The sequence below is a fragment of the Excalfactoria chinensis genome, chromosome 3 (assembly GCF_039878825.1).
Source record: "Excalfactoria chinensis isolate bCotChi1 chromosome 3, bCotChi1.hap2, whole genome shotgun sequence".
Taxonomy (NCBI): Eukaryota; Metazoa; Chordata; class Aves; order Galliformes; family Phasianidae; genus Excalfactoria; species Excalfactoria chinensis.
Window position 1 is genome coordinate 92,271,671 of NC_092827.1, and position 27,400 is coordinate 92,299,070.

At 47.8% G+C, this 27,400-nt stretch overlaps 1 protein-coding gene across 11 annotated transcripts in view; it reads right to left on the reverse strand.

Moving 5' to 3' along the window:
- PAK5 (p21 (RAC1) activated kinase 5) overlaps positions 1-27,400 on the reverse strand; it is a 216,290-nt gene that overhangs the window by 60,436 nt on the left and 128,454 nt on the right. For 2 of the 11 annotated variants that reach the window (XM_072332103.1, XM_072332098.1), the window contains exon 1: positions 25,557-25,667. The exons of 4 other annotated variants lie outside the window; for them this stretch is intronic. The gene's annotated coding sequence lies outside the window, so the exon portion shown is untranslated. Of the gene's footprint in view, positions 1-1,353; positions 1,374-24,435; positions 24,588-25,236; positions 25,270-25,469; positions 25,668-27,400 lie in introns of those variants that run through there. 5 more of the 11 variants (XM_072332094.1, XM_072332104.1, XM_072332095.1 and 2 more) reach the window with 4 other exon arrangements.

Here is a 27,400-nt window from a genome sequence, read left to right on the forward strand (position 1 = left end):
AGTTGCTTAATTTGCCACTGTTTTACTCAAGAAGGTAGCTGTCTTTTTTGAGGGGTAGCTCTTTGCCACAGGTTTTAACTACTTAACGTATTCTCAGAATGCCACGGCCACTTTAAAAAGCATCAGTAAAAGTAATATTAAAAGTGACTTACTGCATAATTCATGTGCTTTAGAAACCAACTTACTCAACTGGAGAACCAACCAGCCATGCATTTTACATCACTTTCTCATTTCCTTAGAAGCAATGTGCTACTTTAGGGAGAAACTCCATGTATTTGCGCTTCGCTTCTAACTTGGACAATGTAAAGGTCTCCAGCTCATCCCCCACATGCTAATGAAGTTCAGTGTGATCACTGGGGTGGGAAGCAGCAGTTTGCCAGGTGTCATGGGAGGCACACTCAAGAGTTAGACCAGATCAGGCTCAGTCAGATCAAGGGAGGATCTCTATCATAGGTACAAAATGCTCTACTTCATTTTCCATTTGTTTCCTTTGGATGCTTTAACATAAGAAAAACAGAGAATGTTACACAAGCATTGGAGAAAGCACTTGGGAAACATCTAGCACAATAAACACGGGAATTGGTACAAGAAATAGAATTGAAAAAGCTTGTGGCATGCACAGCCATAGAAAAAACCCACTTCAGAGCATCCTAGAAATTCACAGCCACGGAACTGTGGGAGGAAATCCCATCCCTGAGAGCTGTCAGTATGAGAGCCCCCACCACAGCCACCTCCAAAATCTCCCTTCTGCTCAACTACCTGAGCTGAGGGCCCCGATCCCCCCAAAGCCCTGTAGTTTTATTCACTTGTTAATTTTTCCTTTCATCAAGGCACAGCGATCGTCGCATGTTCCACCTAGTAAAAATGGATCGTTCACATCAAGTAATTAAATTATATTACTAAAGAGCTGTGGCACCTCATAAGAACACATCTACCATGTGCCACATATGATGGAATATAAATTAAATAAAAAACAGATGAAAACCTGCATATCCTAACTGCTCAATCCTTTAAAAAGAAACCCATCACGGCACTATATTTTATATTTAATTAAATATATCTGAGTTGACATTTATTAACTGTAAGCTTTGAAGCTCTTGAATAAAATAAGGTGGACTATAACTTTAAAATACTGGTTTAGAGAGCCCATATTACTTCATCTGAAACCTAAGCCATGCTCGAGGAAAAGGTCTCTCCCACACATTTGGTGTGAGATATTTGTATGACATAGTAAGTAGACCCCAAAATCCCAAACTGGGAAGGCTATTTTTCAAATAAGAAATCCTGTTTACAGGCTTTTATTGCAACAAAGCACTGCCCAATGTTTAAGATGGGGCAGGGCTGCCCATGCACCTGAATGTGGGTTGCACAGCAGGCGTGTGAAGCAGACCAGAGGTGCAGCACTCCTCCTTCCACTGCAGCATGTCCACCTGTGCCATCAGGCTGTAATAACATGCACTTCAGGAAAGCAGCAAGCCATCCCTTTCTCTTTCAGTGTTCAGCCGACACTCCTTAATGTAGGTTATACAGAAGGGAAATACTGTAATACTTTCTCAAGTAATTTGAGGAATGGAGACCCAGAGTGCCTTAATTAAGGTTAAATAATCAAGTTCAACTTCTTATAATTAAATTTAACACCTATCAGAGTTAATAGGCCAAAAATAAGAAACCACAAGAGAAGAATGAGAAAGCCAGTCCAAAAAGTCCTAGAGTCAATAATTCAGCTATTCAAGGACACATGCCAGCAGGAAAACGGACTCTTGCAAGACTCATGCCCATGAGCAAAGTCAACCAGGGAAACTACAGGAAAATCAAGGCAGGGGAAATTCCAGCTTCAAAGATTTTCCAAGCAGAGAAACATCTACCTTCAGGATATTTTTTTTCCCATTAAGTTTATGAAGACTGCAGAGCAAAGGCTGAAAATAAGACTGGTGCAGCAAGGATGAAAATATTCAGGAACAAAAATTTTCAGCTCTGTATATAAACACTATTTTCAGCCTATATAAACACTAACTGGCATTGTTTTCTGCTCTATCTTGAAAATTATAATGACCGATAGATGACCCCTTCTTGTTACAGACCCATGCAGAGAAGCAGCTACACGCCTCGTACAAAAAGCAATTCAAACATGCTGGTTTAGTGTGTCAAATATTCTGTGAGTGGATCTGTTTACCTACCAGCAGTAGACATCTGCCTTCATACAGCTGTAAAAATTACACCAAGATGAACAATTTATCGATCGAGGTATTTCAATAGTTTGTGTAAGCTATGCAGAAATGCAACCATCTGTGTTCAGGACAGTGAGAGCAGGAAAATTGTGCCAGAATCAGGCAAACCAGTGATGCCGTGGTTGCTATGTCATCAAAACATTTACAGCAGATCTCACTAGCAGTGCCCTGCAGTACTGCAGGAGGTGAGCCATCAGACATCCACATACATACTGACACCTCTGAATGTCACCCAAACAAGTCTGTATCAGGGGGTGCATCTTCTGCTCGCCTTCTCCCCCACTCATGCACACTGGTCATGACAAACAGGCCCATATGGAAGTGTCCCACGTGCTCCTTACTTCATGCATCTCAATTCATGCATCTCAAAGAATAATCACAGCTAAGTGAAAAATTTTGGAAACCTGTGTTACTGTCCATGCTGGCTAAGCCTGTGCATCTGTTCAGCAGGCAGGCAGTAACTGCTGGCCATCATCTGCCTGTGCCCCAGATCCAAGTCACAAAACTCAGCCATGCATGCAGGAAGGCTCTTTCACATCTGATGACTCAAGTCAGAGGAGTCAGGTGTACTGATTCAGTCAGTTGAATATGAGCCAGCAGTGTGCCCAGGTGGCCAAGAAGGCCAACGGTACCTGGCTTGTATCAGGAATGGTGTGGTGAGCAGGACTAGGGAAGTCATCCTGCCCCTGTACTTGGCACTGGTGAGGTCTCACCTCGAGTACTGTGTTCAGTTTTGGGCACCTCAGCACAGAAAGGATATCAAGGTGCTGGAGCACCTCTCAATGTTACCAGAAGAGTGACTGCATCAGGCACTCAGACACAACCACTGTTTAATTCTTTTTTCATTCCCATCTGTGCACACCTGGGACAACTGCTCACAATACCCGCCATGACAGACAGACTGTACTCATAAATTCTCCTACTTCTTCCTAATTAACATGGATCAGCAATATGAGAGGTGCTTTTTTTTTTGGCTACAATTTAGGTGGGACACAGATCTGTCTCCCCATCTCCTCAAGGATCTACTGACCCTCCAGAATATGAGGAGGTGCCAGGAAGGTGCCCCCAGTGGCGCAGTGGTTTAAGCTGCTGCCTGCGGCACCGGAGGGCCCGGGTTCGAATCCCCCCTGTGGCGCAGGGGGTAGAAGTGCCGCTTCGCTACACAGGGGGCTCGAAACCTGGGAGTTGGACTCGATGATCTCTAAGGTCCCTTCCAACTCACACGATACTATGATACTATGAAGGGCAAGAAGGGGCTTGGAAGCCAGGCCTGAGGTTGCAAGGAAAAGCTGGAGGAGTGGGAAATGCTGCTGGGGCATGGGACATTGAGGCTGAGCACTGGTGGGAGGTGCATGCCAGGCCCTGGAGCACAGATGCAGGACTGATGTCCATCCTGGTCACAGGAGAGGAGCTTATAGGTGAAGCAGAGCAGATGTCTCTTTCCACTTTCCAGTCCCTAATGCACATCTCACTGTAACCAAGCATACAGGACAAACAGCCTCCAGTTGAGCTCCATTCCCCACACCACCCCATAAACCAGCAGTGACCAGGGCTGCCAGCACTACTGGTCCCAATTCCCCTCTTCCTGCTGCAGCTTTAATCCCCCGCCCATCTGCTCCCCTTCCCCTCTGCACAGGGTTATCATGGCATAGCCGCTTTTCCCTGCGGGCAGCTGACTGACAGATGCACAGCAGGGGGATATTGGGCCTCTTCATATGATTATCTTTTTCTCCCCGGGAGGGATTTAGTTTATTGAGGTTGTTGCTCAGAGACTTCAGTTTGCACCAGTGTTTTTACTCATGAGACATAACCCAGTGGGCGTGGTTTTGCTTTCCTCGGTCAGGCGAGATTGCAGAGATCACTTCTGCATCACTAGAAAAGGGGCACAAGGCCTGAACGAGCTCCCGGGTTCAGAATCTCAGCCAGGCTGCCAGGTTACCCCAAACGTACCCATCTGCCCCCCAGGAAGAGGCTCCGTGTGAGATTTCTCCTCTCACTGTACTCTCAAGATCAAGAATGATGACAACCGAGCAGGTACCGGCACGGCCAAGCTGCAGCCAAGCAGCACTGTGGCTGTTGCCCACGTGGCCCCTGCAGCACAGCCAGCACTATCATCAACACCTTCTGCTGATGCATTTGTCTGATCCTGGCCCATGGGTTCAAAAGGTCCCCAAGGGAGGGATGAAGATATAAACAGCACAATCACATAAGCCTCCTTAGGAAGTCAGGCTAAAAAGAGATTTGACTTTCTACAGTGCCATGATACGGTACATTAAGACAGTTTCAGGACACACGCAGGGCGGTAAAGGGATCACCACCTCTGTCTGGACTGCAACAAATGAACACACTGTTACATGCCCTGCAGACAGCTTCCCAGGGAAGGTGAGTATTCTGCAGCATGCCCAGTGGGAACAGGTGTCCACCCGGGCAGCAGCACCTTCCCAGCCGAGCTGCCCAAAACAGAACAGGTCTGAAGCCGGCCAAAGGCAATAGCAGCTTGGCTCTGCAGCCAAAACCGCACTCAGTCTCAAAACCACTCACCATATTTGAGATGTCTAGTTTCTCCAGCAAAGTCGAAGGTGCTACATTACCCCACTAGCACTGCGTATCCTTACAGCACCATGCAGGTGTGGATTTCGTGGCTCCTGCCAGGGGCTGAACCAGAGACTTCCCCCAATCCTGGAACACAGCAGCACTGTCTGGGCAGGCAGTGAAGCTGCAGGAACTGAGCCCAAGTGACTTTAGGTATTTAAAGCCCCAACTCTTACTGAAGTGATTAAGTGATTAGCTCGGTCACAGTTCTAACAAACGGGAGGAGGGGATGGCCACAAGCCACTCAGACAGTCCCAGTCTGCACCCACTACCCCTGCCAGCCTGGGACACAGCCACACTGACACCTCATCTCCACATATAAAACCAAGATTGTGCTCCCTGGTGTTAATTTTGTACCATCTCTCTTATGACTCCTTCCCATCCGGTAATACACATAATTACAACTGCCACAAGATTATGGTAATGCCTTAAGAACCATGTTTGAAGACGGAGATAACAAACTCTCACTGGAAGCCACGTGCCGAGTGTTGACTGTTTTCCCCAAATTAGAGAACAATTCTCTACAATTAAAACATTGCTAACCCTTCTGTAATTAACGCAGCGCAGTCAAAACCAATTAATAGGACTGATGTTTAAAAGGTCTAATTTGTCTAAATAGTGCAGCCTATCAATAAGCAAATTATACATTGCCCCTAGGAAACATACCAACACAACTCTGCATTATCAACTTGGTGAAAACACATACTGAATGAAGGCTTCAGTCCCCATTCCCTCCCAGACAGGTAACATCATGCTCTGGTTCTTTCCTAGAGCTTCGTTCCCACCCATCTCCCTCAACCCCACAGCTGTAGGATCCAGGGACGTGCAACCACTTGTGCACAAAGATGCCACTCCACCAATGGGATGGGAATTTCTAACACTGCGCAGTGCTGTATTCCAATTGGAGAACTTCTGCACTGGAGAATGTTCCCATACATGTTAAAGCTTCTTTTGAATTCCCTGGCACAGCATTAGCTACCTTAACTCTCACAGCGACAACAGCAAGCAATAGTGTAAGGAAATTTTCCTGTAAACACTTGGTCCAGACCTGGCTCTTTCCACACGGGCAAACTTCTCCCAGAACAGATATACTCCACAACCCATCTGCGCTCTGGTGCAAAACACTACATGGAATGCTAAGGAAGCAGCTGTTCCTCGTGTGCAGCATTTCAGCAGGCTATCAAGGAACAGAGGGCTTCACAAAAACATCACTTTCAGCAGTTCCCACTTTGGGGAAAGATGGACTCAAAACCAACCCCTCTTCCTTGTAGACACGTACTTGAAACATGGATAATGCAACACTGCACATGAAGGAAAGCCCAAAACCATCTCATTGCAATTGATTTTTTATTAGTCAAGTCAGTAGAGTGATAATTATGATAGCCCCCCTGGGCTTATCGCTACTCACCCTTTATAGGGCAGTAGGGAGATAAATGCAGCATTTACACGTGCATATAATTGTTTCATTTCTGCATTAAATATTCATTTCCAAAGGGTTCCCAGCACACACAGCACTTCCAGAAGCACTGTGCAGAAACCAGGTTTGCTGCCTCCTCAGGCATCCCCATCCGCTGCAATTCCTGCACAACTGGTTGCTCACAAACATACTTTTGGCCTCATCCAGCCTTCACGTGGCTGAAGCAGTGCTGGCCTCACACATGGAGAAGGTTGCAGGCAACACACTGATGGGAAACCTCTAAGGCTGCCCTCATATACCCAGAAAGCAAGTCTCATCTCTTGCCATCTGCTACTGATGTTGGATTTCAGGCAGCAGGAGGGCAGCAGCATGTTACAGGGCTGTAAGTGATGCCAGAGCTGCTATGGCAGCACACAGGAACACACAGGCTGCCTTCACCTGCTGCTGTTTTGCTTAAGAAAATTTTTATCATCATCTTTTTCTTATGCTTTTAGCTGCATTTTCCTTTTCCTGAGGAAAAAACATGAACTCAGAGCTGTACCTTCCACAGTGACCTTGGCCTGAATGAACCAGGTATGAATTACACAGAGCCTCAAGAGCAAACATTGATTTGGAGAACGCTGCTAAGCCAGTGAGAAAGGCCCTATCCTTACAACAACAAGCTCCAAAGCACAGGAATCCGTGCAAACCCAGCAGCAGCTGGTTTTGCAGGGATAAATAAGGTCCCGTGGGCAGTTCCATCTGTTGGCCCACCAGGAATGGCAACAGTGGGGAAAAAAAACCCAATAAACTAATAAAACAAGTGAAGAAACAAAACAAAATACCCCCACAACCAACATGAAAACTCCCCAGATATGAGGTTTGCTCCAGCGATGACACATTCATCCTCCCAGCTGGCTTCTCAGTCATACAGAGCCTCAAAGATTTACGTGCAATAGTACTTAAAGCTGCTTTTTATCATTAACCAGAGCAGGAAAGGGGATGAGATGTCAGGTGAAGAGCAAGCACTTTGCAAATTGCAAAGTTTATTGCAGAGGAGCCAGGCACGCAGTGAGCAGCAGGTCAGCACCACTGCCCATGGTCCCATATGCTTCCCTGCTTATGAGGTGGCTTCAGATCAATTCATGGAAAATCTGTTCCTTGTTTTCTCACCCACGACAGACAAAGCCCATGACAGCGTCTGCCTGAAGAGCTTTTACAAGACCCAAGGGATTAAAACACCCCACAATTGCCATTACTGCCAAAACCACGGAGGATGACAGTGCTGTAAGCCTGAAAACACTCATCAGATCCCGGAACAGTTCACATTGTTAGGCTTTGTGCAGCCGCTGCCTTTTTCCAATGAAACTATAAACCCTCCCTTAATGGAATTTGACAACTGAAAAATAGCAAGATTTAAAATAACAAATGGTCCCTGCAGCATCCCCTGCAGCAAGGTTGGAGACACGGAACTGACCTTCAGCTTAGCCGCCAAACCAGAAAGCCGGCAAAGAAGGAAAAGTGTTGGGAATACCTCCGTTAAGCCAGCAGCCCATCTTTCCCCAAGAACAGCTCCATGCTGTCAGACTTCTTCCTTCTTTTTTATCACTTAAAAAGCAACGAAAAGAGGAAATTGCTGGGCACTGCCTGGACTGCGAAGGCACCAGAACCTGCTACAGCAGCCAGTAACAAACAGCCTCTGGAGAAAGGCTGAGCAACCCAGAGCACATCCTCCCCATGTTACAGGGGGCTTTGTCCTTAAACTGCATCTGTATAAAATGGAAATGCAACTCACAAGCTGGGAGAATGTCAGCCCCTTATGCTGCTGATGCAGGGGACTCTGGTACATCAGACACCTTCGGGGTCAGTCTTTATAAAGGACGTTGATAAAATGGGAAGGCTATAAGAGAAAGCCTTAAAAATTACTGGATGGGAGAAAAATACCTCAGAATGAGAAATCTGGAGCTCAATCTGTTCAGCCTGTTTAGAGGAAGATTGAGAAGTAATGTGATTACAGCGCAAAGCCCCCTTCACAAAGAAAAGTATAGTGTGAAAAAGAGCTTTGTGATCTCTAATACAGAATAAAAGGAATCGTGGCTGAAAGCTGGAGGTTATGAAGAGCCGGTGAGGAAAGCCTTTTTACACCATGAATCGTTACACTCGAGAAGAGGCTATCAAATAAAGCAGTGAAAGCTTCATTTCCTGAAAGCCACGCAACACCACACCTGCTCTGCATCAGCTGAAGGCAGGGCTCAGCAGCAGCAGGCTGCCAGCAGCACTCTCATACACAGCACAGCTGGGCAGCCCATAGGAAACTCTTCTTTACTGCTGCTGGGAACCAACAGTTTAGTTGGGTTGGTTGGGATACTGCTGAGGAAACATTATGGTCATTCGACTGTTGTGATTTCCTTTCTTCACTTTTCTGCCTGGGAAGTAACTAGTGAGGGATATTAAACACAAAGGAAAATGTTTGCTCCTACCTTTTTTCTACTCCAGAAATCATCCGATGTTTGCCCACACGGCAGCAAAATGAGCATCTCTTATGCTACTTATTAATGTTTAAACATGTTTATTTCAAATGTTAGCAGTGTTCTTTGATAAGTAACGACCCAGGTAAAATAAAAATAGCTAACAAAGAAAAACATGACTGTCTGGCTGCTCCTCCATCACAGTATTCTCAGAATAAGAATTACAGAGGGGTAAAGATACAGAGCACTTTATGGAGGTGGCTTAAAGCTATGGATGTTTATAGTACAGCCCTAAACATGTGCAGTGACTCAAAATGATCTTATAACACACCTACTTGGTCTTCATGTTTTTCAGGACAGTATAATATATTCCAACCTCCTCTTGTCCTGAGGTCTACTTTTACTTCTCAGTCTGAGGAACACTCAGCCATACAGAAGCAATGCAATACAAACAGCATGCACTGCTGAGGATAACTAATAAGGAGGCAAAAAAAAAAAAAAAACAACAAACAAACAAACAAAAAACAACAACAAACAAATAAACAAACAACTCCAGTACTTAAGATGAGGACTTGCAAAATGTTCTGTGGGAACCAGATCAACTGGAATCATATTTCAGGTCCCACACTAAAGACATCTGCACCACATCAGTTCCCTTAGAACTGCAGAGCAAGGACCTGATCCCCAGCTCAGAAGAGGCAGGATTTCAGCAGTGGAGCAGTGGTTTAGGAACACAATTCTACAAAGCTTCTTTCTGCAACTGCTAACTGCATTACAAAGTGACCCAGAACACTTTCGTGGAGTACCCTGTCTTCTTCCCTGCCTATGCAGGAAGCCCATCTCCTAGCACTGACCCTCTGACACATTCACACACAGTGCCCAATGCAAGCAGTGTCAGTTCTACCTATTGCAGAAGCCTCTGCTTTTTGTAAGGCTCATTTAAACCCTATAAAAGTCCTCAAACAAGGCTTGAAACGCCACTGCTGTGGAGCATAGGATTAATGCTGGTCCTTCTGCAGAGGGGTGAATGTCATTTGCAGAACTGTGTTAATTCCTGATTTGAATTTAGATGATGTTTTTAAATAAAGAAACAAGCTCAGAACATCCGCTGGGAATCCATGACTTGGATAAACCTTTAAAAGTCACTGAATACAAGTGAGAAGTGCATTCAGACTGCAGTGCTATATAAAGATAGGGAAAAAAGCAAGATCAATCCTAGAGAATAATGGCTTCAGATTGCATATTATAGGCATAGCTGATGCGTTTTGAATGATAGGATATCATTAGTGAGCTCAAAATCAGGAAGTTCCAATAAGATATGCTCTCGCAAAGAAAGATAAGAAGTTGGAGGTTTAATCTATGGCTTTCCTACAATGGTACTTTCCTCAAAGGAAAGCAGCAAGAACTGGGAAAGAGAATGTTCTGGAGCAGGTTGGACCAAGATGGGGGGCTGAGGAAACTACAAAGTCTCACGTTCATTCCAGCCAAACTCTCCACGTGCAGACAGTTGATGTAACATGCCCTCATATTAACCCCCCAGTGGTGAATAAGTGGTAACAAAGCTCAGGCTTCACTGGACTCCTCAAAATTTCAGCATAACCAATTTATCAGCATCTTCAGATTAAGTCATTCTGCAAGCTGGATTTCCAGCCCCAAGGAAGTGTATGTCCATTGCTACTATTGCAGCTACCATCAGCAATGTGCAGATAACAAGAGCATTCTACTGCAGCTTCTGGCTGCCTCAGCAGCACTATCAGTGCCATCAGTCTCTTTTACAAGTACCAGTTTGTTTTGGCTTCATTTTCAATATTAGTCCTATGCTATCCAATGGCGCTCCCTGAACCTGCAGTGTTAAAATAGACAGTCAAACACTCGTCTAGCAAGCGGCAATGGGGAAACCTCCCTCGGGTGGAAAGGAAGCTTGACATCTTAAATGGGATTAGCACACAACCCACATCTTTACTTCACTCTTCACAGGAATGGCCTTCTAGAGAGAGCTGCAGAAGCAGCAACTGCACTGAAGGATTAAACTTGAATTACGTTACTTTCAAAGTGGGTTAAAATTGTCTCTTAACTCCTCATCTTTCATGCTGTAGACTCAAGTAAAATGGATTTATTTTATTTTATTTATTTATTTTTAAAGTCATGCAATTTAATATGATGCTTCCCAGCAGGCTGCATTGGCTTTAAATGTTTGCACTCAAAATGTGAAAGCACTTGTTTCCCCAGCCTTAACTTTATCTAGAACTATGAATATTCTATTTGCTTAAATATATTCGGAACAGAGGTGCCTCCAAGAACCACAGCCTTTATCTGAGACAATCTTCTGCACCCTTCAGGATACACTGTGCTTGGGAACTGCTGCAGAGGACTCAGCAGCCTACCACCCACCCAGATATCAGCTGCACGTGGAGGGAGAGGAGCCTGCAGGCAAAATTTGTAGCTGATGCATAACATTGTCTAAGAAGCTCAGAACACCAATGAACAGCTATGGAAGAAGTCCAGAATGCCGTCACTTGAGCAGAGGCCAGGAGCAGGTCAAGCCTTGCATAAGGGCAGCATTCCCTAAGCAAAGCAGGGCCACAGTTCTGGTTTGGGAAACTCAGCTCATTACACTGAAATGTTAAGAACAGGAACAAGGGAGAACTGAAAAGCACATCTCAGGGTGAAATCCAAATGATGAACAGGGACACTAAAAAGATGCACGTTGCCACAACAGGCTATGCATAAATGGGTACTGTGCAACAAGGAAAAAATATTTATATTTTATATTTTTTATATATTTTATATTTTTTAAGGAAAAAATATATACAATGCAAATTACACTTGAATGGTAGAGCAGGGACAGTGCTGTATGTCAAAGAATGTTCAAGCTCAACAGGTGAATGTGCCAACCCCGGTGAACTTGCAACACCATGCTCAGTTCCAGAAACCACAGCAGATATGTGGCAGCACTCTGGCTCTTCTTTCATAATGGAAAATCCCAATTACTTTCATAGAATCACCAAGGTTGAAAAGGCCTAAAAGATCATCCAGTCCAACCGTTCACCTATTACCAACAGCTCCCACTAAACCATGTCCCTCAACACAACATCCAGTTGTTCCTTGAACACCCCCATGGTTGGTGACTGCACCACCTCCCTGGGCAGCCCATTCCATTGCCTGACCACCCTTTCTGAGAAGTAATATTCCCTAACGTCCAGCCTGAATCTCTCCTGCCACAACCTGAAGCCACTCCCTCTAATCCTATCAGTAATGACACAAGAGAAGAGGCCAACCCCCAGCTCACTACAACCTCCCTTCAGGAAGTTACAGAGAGCAATGAGGTCCCCTCTGAGCCTCCTCCAGACTCACGTTGACTGGGTCACCATCTCAACGGCCTGTGAATGCAGAGCCTGAACTTGCTGACATCAGAAGTGTCTGCCTCTCCGTCACAAGAAACCTTTTCAAAACGGCACAATTCAACACTGAGGAACACACACCAGCTCACAGGGTACAGCGTCATACACACAGCAACTCTGTCCATTAACTTCACCATCAGAAAAGAAACCTTGAAAGCATTATGAACAGTTCCCTGTAACCACCACCCTAATGTTCAGCAATAATAAAGCTGAAAATAGTCAAGGACTCTCAAGAGAAGGAGAGGAGAACAAAACCAGCAGATACACTCACAACACGGCACACACTGAGGCAATGCTGAGCACCAGGCTCTGGCTTCATGGGCCCAGGGCTCAGCTACAGCTTACTTAGCAGTACCGGCACTTTTTCTATTGACCAGGAGCCTTATTTTTGTACACAACCCGTAATGCTTGTTCACAGTGAAGTAACAGGCTGATAGCCTGCAAGGGATGAAATATTGATGATCCTCCCAGTGAGACCAGGCAGCACAGAGAAACAGGACTGCAGCAAGATGCTGCTGGGGGCTCCCAAGCAGAGGCATGGGATGCCTCACAGAAGTGTAGGCACAGGAAGGTAAGAGGGGGCACAAGATGACAACAGAAACAACAAAAGCACCATACATATCTCACGAGCAAAATAATGCAGGCCCCAGCAAAATCAGTTTAACTAGCAGTAAAGAGAATAAGGAACAAGTAGCCATTGCGTTCAAGGTGCTCTCTGGACAGTAAACACAGACATAACACACATACAGACCTGTGGAAAGAGGATGGTGTAATGGCATGCTGGAAAACAACTATGGTTCCAAGCAGACCACCGAGCCAAGAGGAAGGAACCATCAACCTCAATCTCCTGCTTCTCCCAGCAAGGAAGAATAAATGTCAGTGTCAGCAGTATGTTCCTCCTGGAGGCAGCATGGACACTGATGACTCACTGCCTTTTTTAACATGAAGAGCAGTCGGCAAAAAGAGCAGAAGTGCCTTACTGCAGGAGAGGCATTAGGAATTTACAAAAGGGTTGGTAAGACTGAGTGGGCTCAAAGTCCCTAGAAAGAGCTAAAAGAAAGTCAGTTCCACCTGGCAAAATCAGTCTTTTTGCCTGAATTTCAACTTCACCTCTGGGAAATCCTGCTTCTGCTCACTGCACCCCAATTCTGGGGCAGGCTGTAATGGAGTACAAGAAGTCAGACACATCCACACAGGAGCCAAAAAGGAAGGGAAAGAAGAGCCCTCACCCTCATTCCAATCTCTTTTTTCCCCATCCCTTCCGGTAGCACAGCTGAATTACCTTCACCTGTGCTCCCACAGCTGACTCATTGCTTGCCTCAGGTGGTCAGTCAGAGGTTCAGGTTGTGATCAACAGTTCCCATACAGCTACACTAACCACGCACTCCTGGCTTTGCAAATAAGACGTGTTTTCTTTCGTTCATAGCAAGACTTCAAGTGCATCACTGCACCAGTTACAGCAACTTAAAAACACACAATGAAAACTTAAAAGCTGAGAATTTGCATTTCTTTAATTTTAGAAAGGGCTTCTACTTTGGTAGATTTTGCACCCCTCTTTTCTGAATGTTTGAATGATGCCAAGAAAATAAGATACCTGAAAATGGACCTGGCACCTGCACCCATCAGCGCTTGTACTCCTGCAGAATCAACTGCCTCAAAGGCAACAGTCACAGCAGCAGCAGAGCTTGGAGATTTCCCTGTTTTTCTAAGCAGGACACAAACTCTCTTCCCTGCACATCACTTTCATCAGACAGAGAAAAAGGATCAGAAAGAACAGTGAATGCAAGAACAACCACAGAGACAAAAAAAGACAATTTCTGAACCCCCAAACCATCACTGTGACAACACAGAGGATGTGACAGCAATTGAGGATGAGAAGCGGACTGCCACTGTACTGAGAATGAAGCTCGCTTTCAGGAAGACATTTGCAATAGTACACAACGACTGGAGCAGGGAGATTAGTTAGCTATTTTATGTAAGACAGACTGCTGGAATAATCAGTTTTCTGACATTGTCATGTCTTTTCAGTTGTTAGTGAGGAGCATAATCACTCCTTGAGAAGCTGAATGATTTTAAATTAGATGGAAAGATGGTCACTGCAAGCAAAGATCATTCTGAACATTCCCATCCAAAGTCGTATGTTTATAAATACAAGTTGAAATGAGATGGAATAATTAATCTGGCAGCATTCACTTAATTTGCCCTCTTTCTTTTGTTTCTTCCTTGCTATGCACAAACACAAGAAATAAAAAGCTGGAAAATAAAGGAGTTTATCTAGATCAGCCCCCTCGCCAGACATGGAAGCCAGTACACCCAGCATCAATGATTAAGCCCAGCTCACATGAAAACAGATTTGCCAAGTCACTCCTAATACCACCACTTGGCATTGACCTAATGGGTTTTCTTCATTGTTACCCTCTCTCCAAGCACTGACCAGTGCCACCGACTCATGCTGGCTGAGGGACCCCTAAGAGCAGCAGGAACAGCTGCCAAGTCTCTTGCAGGAGCAACTGCAAGGCCTATTTCTCACCTGCTGATTCAAATGAGCCCCTTGTCTCAATGTGGGGTAAGACCTGCCAGAGAGGAGCAGGGAAGACGCTGCCAGAAGAAGATGCCCATTTGACCAGTGAACAACTGCCAGTCACCTGAAATCTTAAGGGAGGTGTGTGGCCGTTTCTCCCTCCTTGAGCAGGCTCTGCTCTCAGCCTATGGACAACAAGAACTCTGCTGATGAAGATGATGACGCATCTGTGAGAGAAGCTTTTAGTAACTGGGGCAGAGAAGAAGCAGTGAGAGGAGGAAAAGAAGGCTATATAAAGCAGCCAAACTCAGTAAGTCAATGCTTTCTTAGGAAAAAGAAATGTAAGAGGCAGAGAGCAAAGCATGGGGAACTCCGGAACTGACAGACACATTTTAGAAGTGAGCCAAGGCCCAGCCACATCTTGTGATACCGCTCATGCAATGCTCACCCTGCACCTCCAAGTCAAAACCAAGTTACACACACACATCCCACCACCTAGTGAAAGTAGAAGGAAGCTTTCAGGTCCTGACCCCACTACACCAGCAGAGGGAGGGGACTGGCAGTATCCTGAGGCCTGACATTACAGACAAGTGTTTATTGAATTCCAGCATTGAAACTGAAGCTTACTGAGACACCAGAGTAATAACGCCAGGCAATACACCAGCATCTCTGGCACGCCCATCCAACACAGTGACAAGCCCCTCTGCAACTTCTGCTTTCCAGACTCTGTCAAATGAATTAAAGCATCACCAGACATTCCAGCAGAGCCTCCTGAAACCTGCAACAGAGGAAAGCCCACAGTGTGGGAGCTGAAGGACCACAGAGCCCACCTGACTGTGTGCCTCATCCCAAGAGACCAGCGTCTGAGAAGGGATGCTGCTCCGTGGGTCACAGCCTCACTCTGCCATGGCACTGGAAGAGCATCCACCAGTGGGTACTAAAATACAGGAAATGAAGAAGCAACTGCTGTGCCATCCTCAGTCTTGTGTAAAAATAGCACACACACACAGCTGCCTGCACATGCAACAGTTCATGATTAAGTGTTATCAACTCTTACTGTTAATTCCTGATTTTGACATGTCTCACTTCTCCGTGCAACATCCTTGAGATACCTTTGATAAAGACTAAGATAACTGTCTTGATCATTACTCAAGGTTTTCTTTGTAAGCATATATGCATGCACACCAGATAAATGAGCTGGTACCTGTGGCACATTTCATCTCTCCATGGCTGTGCAAAGAGCTCACTCTAGTCCTACAGCACACCTGCACTGCTACAAGCATCACGCACACCCTCAGGACCTGCTACTCGCTGCTGTGCTGTTAGTGCCAGTGGCTTCTTTCCTCATTCACTCACACCACGTGCTCCCAAGGCCAGGTTTTATTGGCACACATCTCCATCCAAGTATCTTCCTGAGCACATACTGTACTGCTTGGAAAGCCACAATGGGTGATGATAGCACTCTCATGCCAAGCACAAATCATCTCAGCTTTAACTTCCTTCTGCAGTTTTTAAATGTAACTAACCACAGGTTTGCAATGTTCATTTCTAAGGGGGTGAATGAAATCTCTCGCTGACTCCTTAAGGCACTATTGTACACATCTCAGTGTAAGTGCCTAAGTCCAATTTAATCCGACTCTTCATGCTAAAATAGCTCAAAGAATCAATGTCCCAGCTAGTTCTTGGACTGAGATCTGAGACCATGTAGATACTATCGACTATTTCATTTTACACACTTGCTCTTCCCGCTTTCACGTAGAGGCATTCTTGTTTCTTTTTAAAATCATTACAATTTACAAAGGGTAAATATCCCCTTCTCCCTGCTAATCCTTCTAGGAAACAAGTGAATCATTTCACAGCAATTTCAATCCAACACAGTCAATGTCATGCAGGAGATGGCAAATTTTATCATCAAGCAATTCAAATGTTGTAGCCAGAGGAGCTCGCAGAGGGCTGCAGAGCACAAAGTGCCCAGTACATGGAGCATCTTCAGCTACCCATGGTCTTCATATAACAACAAACAAAAGCCCTAAGAGCTGTTTGAGTTGTCAGCTCACTCAGAATCACAAGGTTGGAAAGGACCTATAAGATCATCTAGTCCAACCGTCCTCCCTCCACCATACCTACAGAAAACCCCTAATCCATATCTCCTAGCTCCCTATCCAGACTCAAAAGACTCACAGCTGAAGTGTTCCCCTGCAAGCTGCCCACCCACCCTGCAGACCTGCTGTTGTCCTGCAGACAGCCTGCCATCCTACAGCCCAGCCGCCTGCTCCCCAGAAGGGTCAGACCCTGAGGACTTCCATCAGCCCAAGCTCCTCTCCATTTCTACAGGAACCCGACCTGAACCCAAGTCTTGAGTAAACAACAGAGAGCAATTGTAAAGAACACATGTCTACAAGTGCAAGTAAAACAGCTAATTCACATTTCACATAGAAAAAAGGGGGGGAAGCACGGCCTTCACACAGCCTCACTAAGGATGGTGGCACAGATTTACTGGCAAAGGGCAGTAGTGAAGTCTCCTGCTTCTAAAATTTTATTACCTTTACATAATAGGCTATCACGCATTTACTGGCACGCTGTGAAGCGCTGTCATAAATATTTAAACTGCGATGACAAAGTAGCCGAGTCGCAGCCCATTTCTGGTTTTTTGCTGCTTGCTCTCTCAGGCCCATGAGGAAGAAAGCCTCGCTGTGTCAAAGAATAAAAGCGTTACGCATGAACCAAATCATCTGTATGTACCTGACCTCAAGTAAAACATAAGGAACTTATACTTGTTAAAAGGTCTTCCTGAACCAGAGTCCCTCACAGCTGTTACAGGCAAGTTTGTCACCAGCAAGGCTGCATTCCCCGAACATTTGCCTGATGGCATTAGTTATTACATTTGATAGCTTTATAGCATTATTTGAAGCTTGCTATTTACCTAGTTACACAAGACCCGGCAGCTTAGAGCCTGCTCTCTGCCTGGGCTACAAATCTCTGCAACTACCTCCAAAATAGCCCAGATTTTATGACCCGTTAAGCTTAATGATAAACCCTTGGATTTATGTTCCGGGCTAGTGAGCAATGGGAGATCAAGGGCTAAGCTTTGATTTATCTGCAGGACAAGGGGGTGCGTTATTTCTATGTTATTTTTCTCAGCATTTGCCATGATGATTGTAACACTGCGCTATGACATCACAGCCCTTCAGAGCATTATTTACGTCAAAATCAATACAGCACTTGGACCTTCTGCAGTGCTGGTATTTCCTCTTCCAACAGGGTAGGCACGCTGCTGGGGCAGCTTTCCACCCTCTGCCTCCCCTCTGCAAAGGATCCTGATGCAGGTGGTGCATCACCAAGGGACAGGGTGAACCACTGGAGAAATGCTACCGAACACCGTGATGTTACAAGGCTGACCTCACTTACAGGGATTCTTTTTCAATGACCATTACATCTGTTGTACTGTGCTGCACAGGTATATATTCATACCAACAAAGTAATGCTGAGAGAAGATGAGAAAAGTAAACATTAAAGGGCAAACTGTGAATAGCTGAAGTTTGCAGAGCAAAGAGGGTACTTAATATAAAAGGGGAGCCTGTCAGAGGAGTGCTGTGTTATCCAGTCCTCGCCTTGACTGACAACTTGACAGCCTTTCACACATGTAAAAAAAACCTTCAAAAAGCTTTAGTTAGCAATTATCACCAACGTTCACATTCAGTCTGTGAAACAGTAGATGCAGTTTCACATCAGGATGGTTGACTATTACTCTCTTTGAAACAGAACTGGAAATTGATGTAAAATTTCAAGTTGCTGTTACAACAGTAAGATGCCAAAAGGGCAAGTACACAGGAAGAGAAAGGCGCACTAGAAATGCAGGGCTGTAGCCCTTTATGTTGATGGGTAGCAGCATCAAGTCCTACCAGATGCTGAGGATAAGTCAAAACGCAGCTTCTTCAAGCACTAACAGGTAACAAACCTCATGTGGGTAGCACGTTTCTCATTTTACAGCAACCACAAGGGCCTGCTGTGTGGAGTGGTAAGTCAAGTCAGAATGGACTGACCACAAAGAAAGAAGGTCTGGCCTTGACTTCACCATGGCAAACCCTGCTCTTGAAGGAAGCCACCCTACTGCCTACTGATGTGTTCCATATTCCTTTCCCCCTAAAGAGGAAAGGACTCATAACAGTTATTGTTAGTCCTTCAAAAGACTGTAAACCAGTTTTCAGCTAGCACCACCCTGCACCAACCAATGAATTATCTGTCTCATCCCTTGTACTTTCTTAGCCCATGAAAAAGCAATATTATTTATTTTCCCTGTGAATCCTGACAGTGCCAAGAGCTGCTCCTCAACGGGACCAGACAGGGAAAGCAGAGACTCAGGACAGAGAGCTGACATGGCCTACAGCCCAGAAGAGACAATTATGTTATGCCAGAGATAGGACAGCAAAAGGGACACATTCACATCCCCAATAAAAGCCTCAACCCAGCTGAGCAATCCTCTTGCTTCCCAAGCTCAGGGTTCTACTGCTTTAATCACACCTGTTAGAGTGAAGGCTTCTCACCTGCCAACTCGCTCCTTGCTCTGTGGCACACATGACACATGGTTATGCATGTGCTGTCCCAGAGCAGTCTATAGGGTATGAATTACCTGCATTAAGCGGGTATCACCAATACTCAGTTTTGCAATGGAAGCTACTGGCATCAACTTTAATGTGCTGCCAAATCCTCCCTGACTTCCAGTAGGACAAGGCTTTTTCCACTGAGCCAAACAAGTGCAATTATGAACACCCATAAGTGAGAGCTTTCTAATTTGTTTTCTTTTCCACCTCTCATCCTTCATTACTGCCCTCAAAATGTCAGAACAGAAAGTAAGAACTTAAAAGGAAAACACCACCTGCAACCACCGCAGCAACACCAAACTATTTTGGGAGCCAGACCTCTCCCAAAATATGTTTATACGGAGCATACACCACATGCTGGGAAGATGCAAATATTCCCAGGCTTTGGGCTGCATCACTTCAAGCTCTTGCATAAAACTGGGGAGCACCCTGAGATTTCCTAGAGATTACAGCCATCACCCTGGCACTGGCACCCTCTCCGGTAGCACACCGACCTTTATGTTTCCAACACAAAACTTCAGGCTACGTGCCTTCCCCAAACCCTGCTGGCACGCTGCAGCCCACACCAAACCTCCCAAACTGCACTGAGCTCCACAAACAGCTTTTTCACCGGCGCTTCAGCCACCGCTCCAGTTTGGTCACAGCTTTCCCCACCTCTTCATTTGATTGATTGATGATATAAAGCATGAATAGGATGACAATTTGCTATTTGGAAAAGAGGTGTTCAGCACAAAACAGAGTGAAAACCTCATGTACTGAAATCCTTCTGTCGGTGTTCCAAAATCTGGTATGGAGGCATGCTTGCTTCACACTCACCTTGCTCTGATGAAAACCTTCCTACTTCCTTAGCATACAATATTACCTATTATTATGCATAAAACCAAATACTCTCCAAAGCCTACGCAGAAACATAGTAAATTTGCTGCCTTCACGAGCTTTACATTCAAGGTAGGGTCAACTTCAATAGATGTAAAACTAGTCTTTGTGGTGAAGGCAGGATTTGGTTCAAAGTACACCCTGTTATAAGTCTCCTGATCTTTTATTTATATTTCATAAAGAGTTCAGTAACAACTCGTTTGCACAGCACCTCGTTGCATCCTTCAGTTGTATCTAAGCACCCTTCCATAGGTGCCCAGGCAGACAACTCATGAAAACTCTCATACGTATGCATTTCTGTGGCCCAAGCAGGCCAACAAGGCACCAAGCATTGATTCCATTAGCCTGCAAAGTGACAAGAGCCTCCTGGGATGGACTGGGTCTCTTCAGCTCACGAACAGACAGTTCTGCACCTTCTCATAAAAAGAAAACTCAACACCTGAGAGCACAAGAAAGCTTTCCAAAGCAATGATCATAATCCCTCCCATTACCCACAGGGAAGCAGTGGCTCAGAGGTTAAATAACTTCTCCGAGGTGGCTCAGCAAGCAGCACAGCCTGGATTAGAGCCATGCTGCCTCCTGACTTCCAGCTCCATGCTCAGCTCAGCGCCTTAAATAGCTCGAGTGCAAGTAATTAGCTCTGTGCATAAACCCAACTCATGGAATGGAAGAGCTGCAGTTTAACTTAATGATAAAAAGAGTCTATGGAGAATCCTAGCAGAGATTTAAGCTTTAACTTGGTACCACCACCTGAATAACCTGCAAGAATGTGTAGAGGGAAGCTGGTGCACTGTTTATTGCTGCCAGTTTGGGATGAGAGGATTATTCACACATAACAGAGCATGCTGCAATAAAATAGCAGCTATCGGTAGGATAACTCTTATGGCATGTATTCATTCTTGGTTTTATTGACACTTCATTTGTCCTCCTTTTTGTCAACAGGGATTTCACCATGCTTCACTTGGTGGGGTACCTCAATTGCTATGAAAACAATGAAGCTTCTACTAGGGCAGGATATTGGTGATATTGCACATTTCTGTTTGCATTGTCATGCTGCATTACTGTGCATTTCTACTGTCACCTCTGGCACATGTGGCTCTCCCCTGTCAGAGGTAACTGCGCACATGTTCTTTCTTTCGCTACTCCACTGCCTCCAGCTGCAACACACTCTTTCACGTTTCAGCTGCCTCCAGCAGAGAACAATCCATCTAAAATAGCCAGAAAAAGGAGAATCTCTACTGCTATTTTTGGTATCCAAGATCTTTGGCTTCACCTATTTTTGGAAGAATGCCTTTGTTCAGCATGATCAAAACTCCCACCCCGTGACACTGGAGCTGCACATCCCGCTGCAGCCAGAGCTGTTCACTAGAGGCCAAATCTGAACAGCAGAACCGCTGCACAGAAAGAGAGCCCAGAAAGAAAAGTATGAGAGCCAAGATTCTGCTCTGTCTGAAAGCTCAGTGAGGTTGTTACTGCCCTCCCACACACTTGGGCACCTTGCACAGTGAGCTCCCCAGGTGAGGTACGCATCTTGCTCTACATCCTTACTGCTCAGCAGTAACCCTAACCTGGGTGGCACATGGTACATGGACAGAAATCAGTATGCATATCTCTTGTGCTTTAATAAGAGCTTTGCTTAGGGAATAAAGAGAGTCAGAAACAGGAAATGACAGTCTGACCTGTGAAAGAAGAACTAAATTCATACACTTTTGCTTTCTTATTCGATTTAGAAAAACATTCAAGTCCTGTCTGCTCTGGAACTTAGTTACCTTTGTACTTGCACCTGATGCATCTTCCAAAAGCAGCAGCACTCTCACTCACCCCAGGCAAAGAAATGGTAGGAAACCATACAAAATAGGTGACATTGCATGTCACAGCTCACTGTGTGATGTGATGGGTGCATGTTGTGTCCCGTGTCACCACAGTCACTGCTCCAAAAGGGACAATCCTTAAACTCCTAGGGACAAGACATGGCTCACATCCTACAGTTTGTGCCAGGGCTGCAAGCAGTCAGCAACAGAGCTGAGCCACACGAGAACCAGATATTGTGGCAGCTCTTAGTCCTGAAACACCTATGACAGTCCCATCCCCTTGCCCTAAAGGAAACGTAGCACACGACCTCCAGGTGAGAACTATCAGCTTCATGAAACTTCCGTCACAGTGTTCCTGGTTTTATCGGGATGGAACCGCTGACTGTCCCTCAGTGATGCCCCAACTTTGCTTCCACAAAAAAAATATCAGTGGAAAATCAGCAGAATCCTGTGGCAGAACGAGCAGCACAGCTGCCCCCAGCTCAGCAGCAAAGCACAGGTGGCCCAAGAAACCCCACCTAGATGGGCAAACAACACTGCAAGTCCAAGGAAACACCAGCTGTGGGATGTCCTGAGGTACTTAAGCAGGAGGATTTCTGTTTGCTGGTGTTGGTACCCAGTCACACTTATAAACAGTTTCAGTGCACGTCACACAGCAGACTTCTAGTTTTAGCTTTTGCAAGGTAAAACAGTAGAAGAGAAGTCATGAATTTGAACAGCTCCATCTCAGACACCTGATGTACTTAATTGGAGCAACTTCAAGCAGAAATTGGATGTAAATGCCAAACTGAGGGTGATCAGTGGAGAAACAGGAATGCAGGTGCTCTCTTGTCTGCTCTTCCTGCCTTTTCTCTCCTGCCCCAGAAGCTGTGCTGGCATCACCCCGTGCCCAGCACCACAGGAGCTGGAGCCTTCCTTGTCCTCAGCTGTAAACCCAAAGAACACCCCCAGCTGAAGTCGAACAGCACAGTTTGCCCGCTATGACCCGTTTTGGTACTGAACGTAGGCAAGACAGATGAGTTAACGCAGAACTCATGTTTTGCTAACAAGTGCCAGGAGAAGTTGGCTCTTGGCAGACTGTGCCAAGCAAACGGGTGCCAAAGAATCCAAGTAACTGCATGGACAATAGAATATATGACACACGCTAACTGACTAGTTAACTCTCACATCCTTAATGGAACATTAAAAAACGCCAAAATGACTAACGCCACTCTGAGCTTCTGCAGACAGGTGAGGCAGTACCATGCACACTGGCCTGAAATCTGCTGATGAAAATCTCACCTGGAAAGTGTTTGAAGCAGAAGAAAAAGAAGTTCTGCTTCAGCGCTCTCAAAATAAGTGACACTGCCCCTTCTTCAACTAAAGCCATCTTTCACTCAGTTTAACTCAAATTATAATGTTTGATGGAGGAATTCTACACGGAACGCTTTCCCTTTACTTCCAAGGGGCTGCAGCAGCAGCCAGCACACAGCTCCTGTGGCTTCACCTGGCACCCACCCTGCGCAGCCCCTGGGCTCCCAGCAGTGCTGGCTGAGCATCATGCCAGCAGCCACCACGCAGTGCCAACAGCACCGCCACAGCTGGAAGACGCCAACAACGAGTAAGGGCCATATTGTAGCGTTCTGATTTTGAGAAGACCATCCCCAGTAGCACCCCATGCTAGGGCAGGGCTCCACGTGCATGGCAGCAACGACTCTCAAGGCCACAGACGGCACGGACTGAGGCAGTGACTGAGGAGCAGCGGTCGGTCCCCTGACAGCCGTCTGGACAGCGGTACTTACTGTCCGGACAAGCCCTACCGAAGGTACCAACTCTCCTCTCTCATTCGGCCAACACAGAAATATGTTTCAAACAGCCGGCATTAACAGCTGGGCCCGCAGAAGGGCGGTCTCACCACCGGCAGCCCCATGGCGGTGGAAGCGCAATACGTACCGGCAGCCCCTTCAGCTCGGTGCCGACTGTCGGGGGGAGCCATTGTTTCCGCGCGATAACGCAGCCCGGTGCCTAACAAAGAGGACGGCGGGCAGTGTTGGCGGCGCAGCCCGAGGGCCGATCGATACCTGGTGAGAGGCGCCCAGCCCGCTCCGTTCCCGCGGCCGTTGCATCCCGCCGCCGCCGGGCGCCGCGGGGTACGGGGCGGTGCGGCCGCTCCCGGCGCAGCTGCAGGTGCGCGCCCGGCCCGCGGGTACCTGCGTGTCGCCCCGCGGTAAGCGGCGCCGTCAAAGTTGGGTGTAACTTCCTCCGGGAAGCGGGACGGAACCCACAACGCGTCGCAACCATTACAGCAGCGAGGCGAAGAACGGCGGGCAGCAGGCTCGGCGAGGCGCTCCAACGCGGTTTCCCCACGCCCACCTCAGCCTCCGAGGGCAGCGGCCCCGAGCCGCGCTCAGCCGCCCGCGACCCTCACAGGTGGGCACGGCCGCCTGCGCCGGCCCTTTGTCTCCCGCCCGCCGCCGCCCGGCCCGGCCCGCTCCGCACCCGCCGAAGCGAGCACCGCGAACCGGGGCCTGCCGCCCGCGCCCCTCCGGTTGCCGCCCCTACCTCGACCTCCGCCTTCGCGGCGCCGCGTTCAGCGCCTCTGACATCCGGGCCGCGGCCGCCGCACGCCGCTCCGTTCCGGCCGCGCTCGTCCACCCGGCGCGGCCCGGCCGCAGGTGCCGCCGCCTCGCGCCCAGGCAGGGCGGCACGGTACGGTACGGCACGGCACGGTACGGCACGGTACGGTACGGCACGGTACGGCCCCGCCCTCGCGCCGGGAGGGGCGGCGGCGGCACGGGCGGCTGCGGCCCCGCCACGCCCCCGCCGCACGGAGCCGAGCGCGCCGGTGTCCGTGCCGGGGGTGGCGGCCGCGCGCGGTGGCAGCACCTGCGGCCACGGCTGAGCGGCGTCTCGCGAGCGGCCGTGCCGAAGGGCCGCCTGCCGCGGCGCGCCGCTACACAAAGCGAGAGGCGCGGCCGTGGGACCGAGCCAGCCCTGCGGCCGCCGTCCCGGGCGGCTCCGCTCCCGCCCCGCCGCGCCTCGGGCGCCGCGTCCTCGATCCAAACCGCGGCACCCACATCTCCCGCCGTGCCGCTGATCCCCCCGAGCGAGGGGCGGGCTCCGGGTAGAAATAAATACATAAGAAGTGAAGGCTCCGTTCCTCGCCGCCCCCGCCGTGCCTGCAGCGCATCTCCAGTGCTCGCGCGGCACGGACAGCATTTCGTGCACCGCGAACGTCCCCGCAAAGCTTAACGCGATCGGCTGCGCTGCTAGAAACCGTGAGTAAGGCTCCCGGGATTCACGCTCCGTAAAAATAAAGCAACAGCACAAATAAGAACAAATGAACGCCCGGCGCTGCCTGACCCAGGCACGGCCCTGGGCCGCCCGGCTGCTCCCACCGCTCCTGGCACCCCCAGCCCCGCCCCTTCGCACCGCTTCGTCGCCACGGAACGCGTACAGCTAGAAAAGCCAAATGGTTGTCACACCGCTTTCTTCAGCCCCCACCCGCTAGCTCTCTCTCGAGCCCCCGGCTGCCTTTTAACGACCGAGAAAGGCCACTTTCGACGCAGGAGACGTACGGCCCCGGCTGCACGCACCTCGCCGTCCCCTCTACCCCGGGCATCGCTCCAGCGGCCCCGGGAAGGGGAACGGGGCGGCCTTCCCCTGCTCGGCCCCGTCCTTACCGCTGCCCGGCACGGAATCGCCGCCGGCGACAGACGCGGCAGCAGCAGCCGGCACCGGCCGGGCGGGAGGCGGCGGTACCCCGCAGGCTGGAAGCGGAGGCAGGCCCCGCCCCGGTACGGTTCGGCTCAGGGGCGGCCCGGCTCGGGAGGAGCGGGTCGGGCTGCACCGCCGAGGCTCTGCCCGCGGCACGAAGCCTGCCCCGAGGGTTACTTTCATCGGTGCAAAACAAGCTCTCTCTCCTACTGCTCACATCCCAGGAATTCTTCTGCACAATTTCCTCTTGTTTGGAGATTCAAAGAGCACAACTGCATCTGCGGAGCGGCAGCACCACGGGAGCCCTTCCCCTGCCCTTACTGACCCCTCTCCTTCCATTTCTGCCCTTTATCCCGTTTGCCATCGGTGTGCAAACCAAAACTGTGGAACACGGCTGCTGGGGAACCTGCAGGAGCTCTGCTGGACTCCAGCACAGTTCATCTCTTCAAAGGGTGGAGGGCCCCTTTCAAAAGAAGAAAAGTACTTATTTGAACATCGTTAATTTTAAACAGAAAGTGACTTTCTAGTGCTATTGTTAGAATACTGTCATATCTGCGCCAGTTTGTCTTAGAAGGTAGAATTCATGCAGTACTCAGCAGTATTCCCAGGTTTGATTTTCACCAACCTTTTAAAGGTCTACAGATGCCAGCTTCAAAATCACATCTGATAACCAGGCATTTCTAGTTTCTCCAGGAGTACGGGCTGTGTCTAGAGCACTTACTGTGTCCACTTCTGGGCTCCCTAGTCCAAAAAAAGGCAGGGATCTCCTTGAAAGAGTCCAGTGGAGGGTGACAAAAAGTAGTCAAGGCCCTGGAGCATTTGGCTTACATCAGAAGCACAAACTTCTGAGGTTCTTAGCAAGATCTTAAAGCAAGGTGATTTTCTGTTTGGTGTAAAATAGGCATTGCTTATTCTTCAGCATCAACCTTCCTATCTCCAAAAGGGAAGGCACTGCTAAGAAGGCAAACTATCAAAAGGCTAAGGACTGCTGTTTGTCAGAGGTGGGGCCTTCCGGGGAACAGGTCTCAGGGGCACCTGATGAGAATGTTAGACACTGACGTGTGGCCTAGGTGAACCAGGGCTGATTTCCATGGGATAAGAAGCTCATGAGACAGTTCTGGGAGTTCTTACATGGCCTGAAAGCCATCACCAAGCAGACGAGGTGGGCTTTTCTAGAAAGGGAATAGAGACAGGCATGAGGTATGATGAGCAATGACAGATATGCACAAGGCAGCAAGGATTTCTGTCAGCACTTAAGGACAGGTTTCCAACTGCACCCTGAAGGAAACGGTAAGGGATCATAGCATTTTCTTCAAAGCAGGCCACCAAAATTGTCAAGTGCTTCCTAAAAACCTACAGAGCTACAGAAAGACCAAGCTGCAGTGTTGGAAAACTGCCTCAAGAGTAGGTTCTCACCTCAGTTCACCCTCTGCACCTCTTCAAAATGCATCTGGAGAAGGGAGTTCCATCAGGGAAATACAGCACAAGGGCTTGGAAATGGGTTTAATTACTAATAGGATAACTGTGTTACTCTAAGTAACACAAATGCCTTCTTATCCGTGATTTGGAGTGTTTCTAGAGTGCAGTTACTAGAGGTGACAAGATGCCATGCTCCAAAAAGGATAGGAGGGATAGAAAAGTGGAATGAGGGGGGAGAGACACCACAGGTACTGTGACTGCACATCCACAAAGCTATTAAGATCAGTGACAGCTCCTGTACAGCATAAGTTCCCATTTTTGTGTAATGTATCCAAAATTCTTTGTAAGGCATTATCTGTCCATTTCGGCTTCTCTCTTTTCCAGTGTTGCT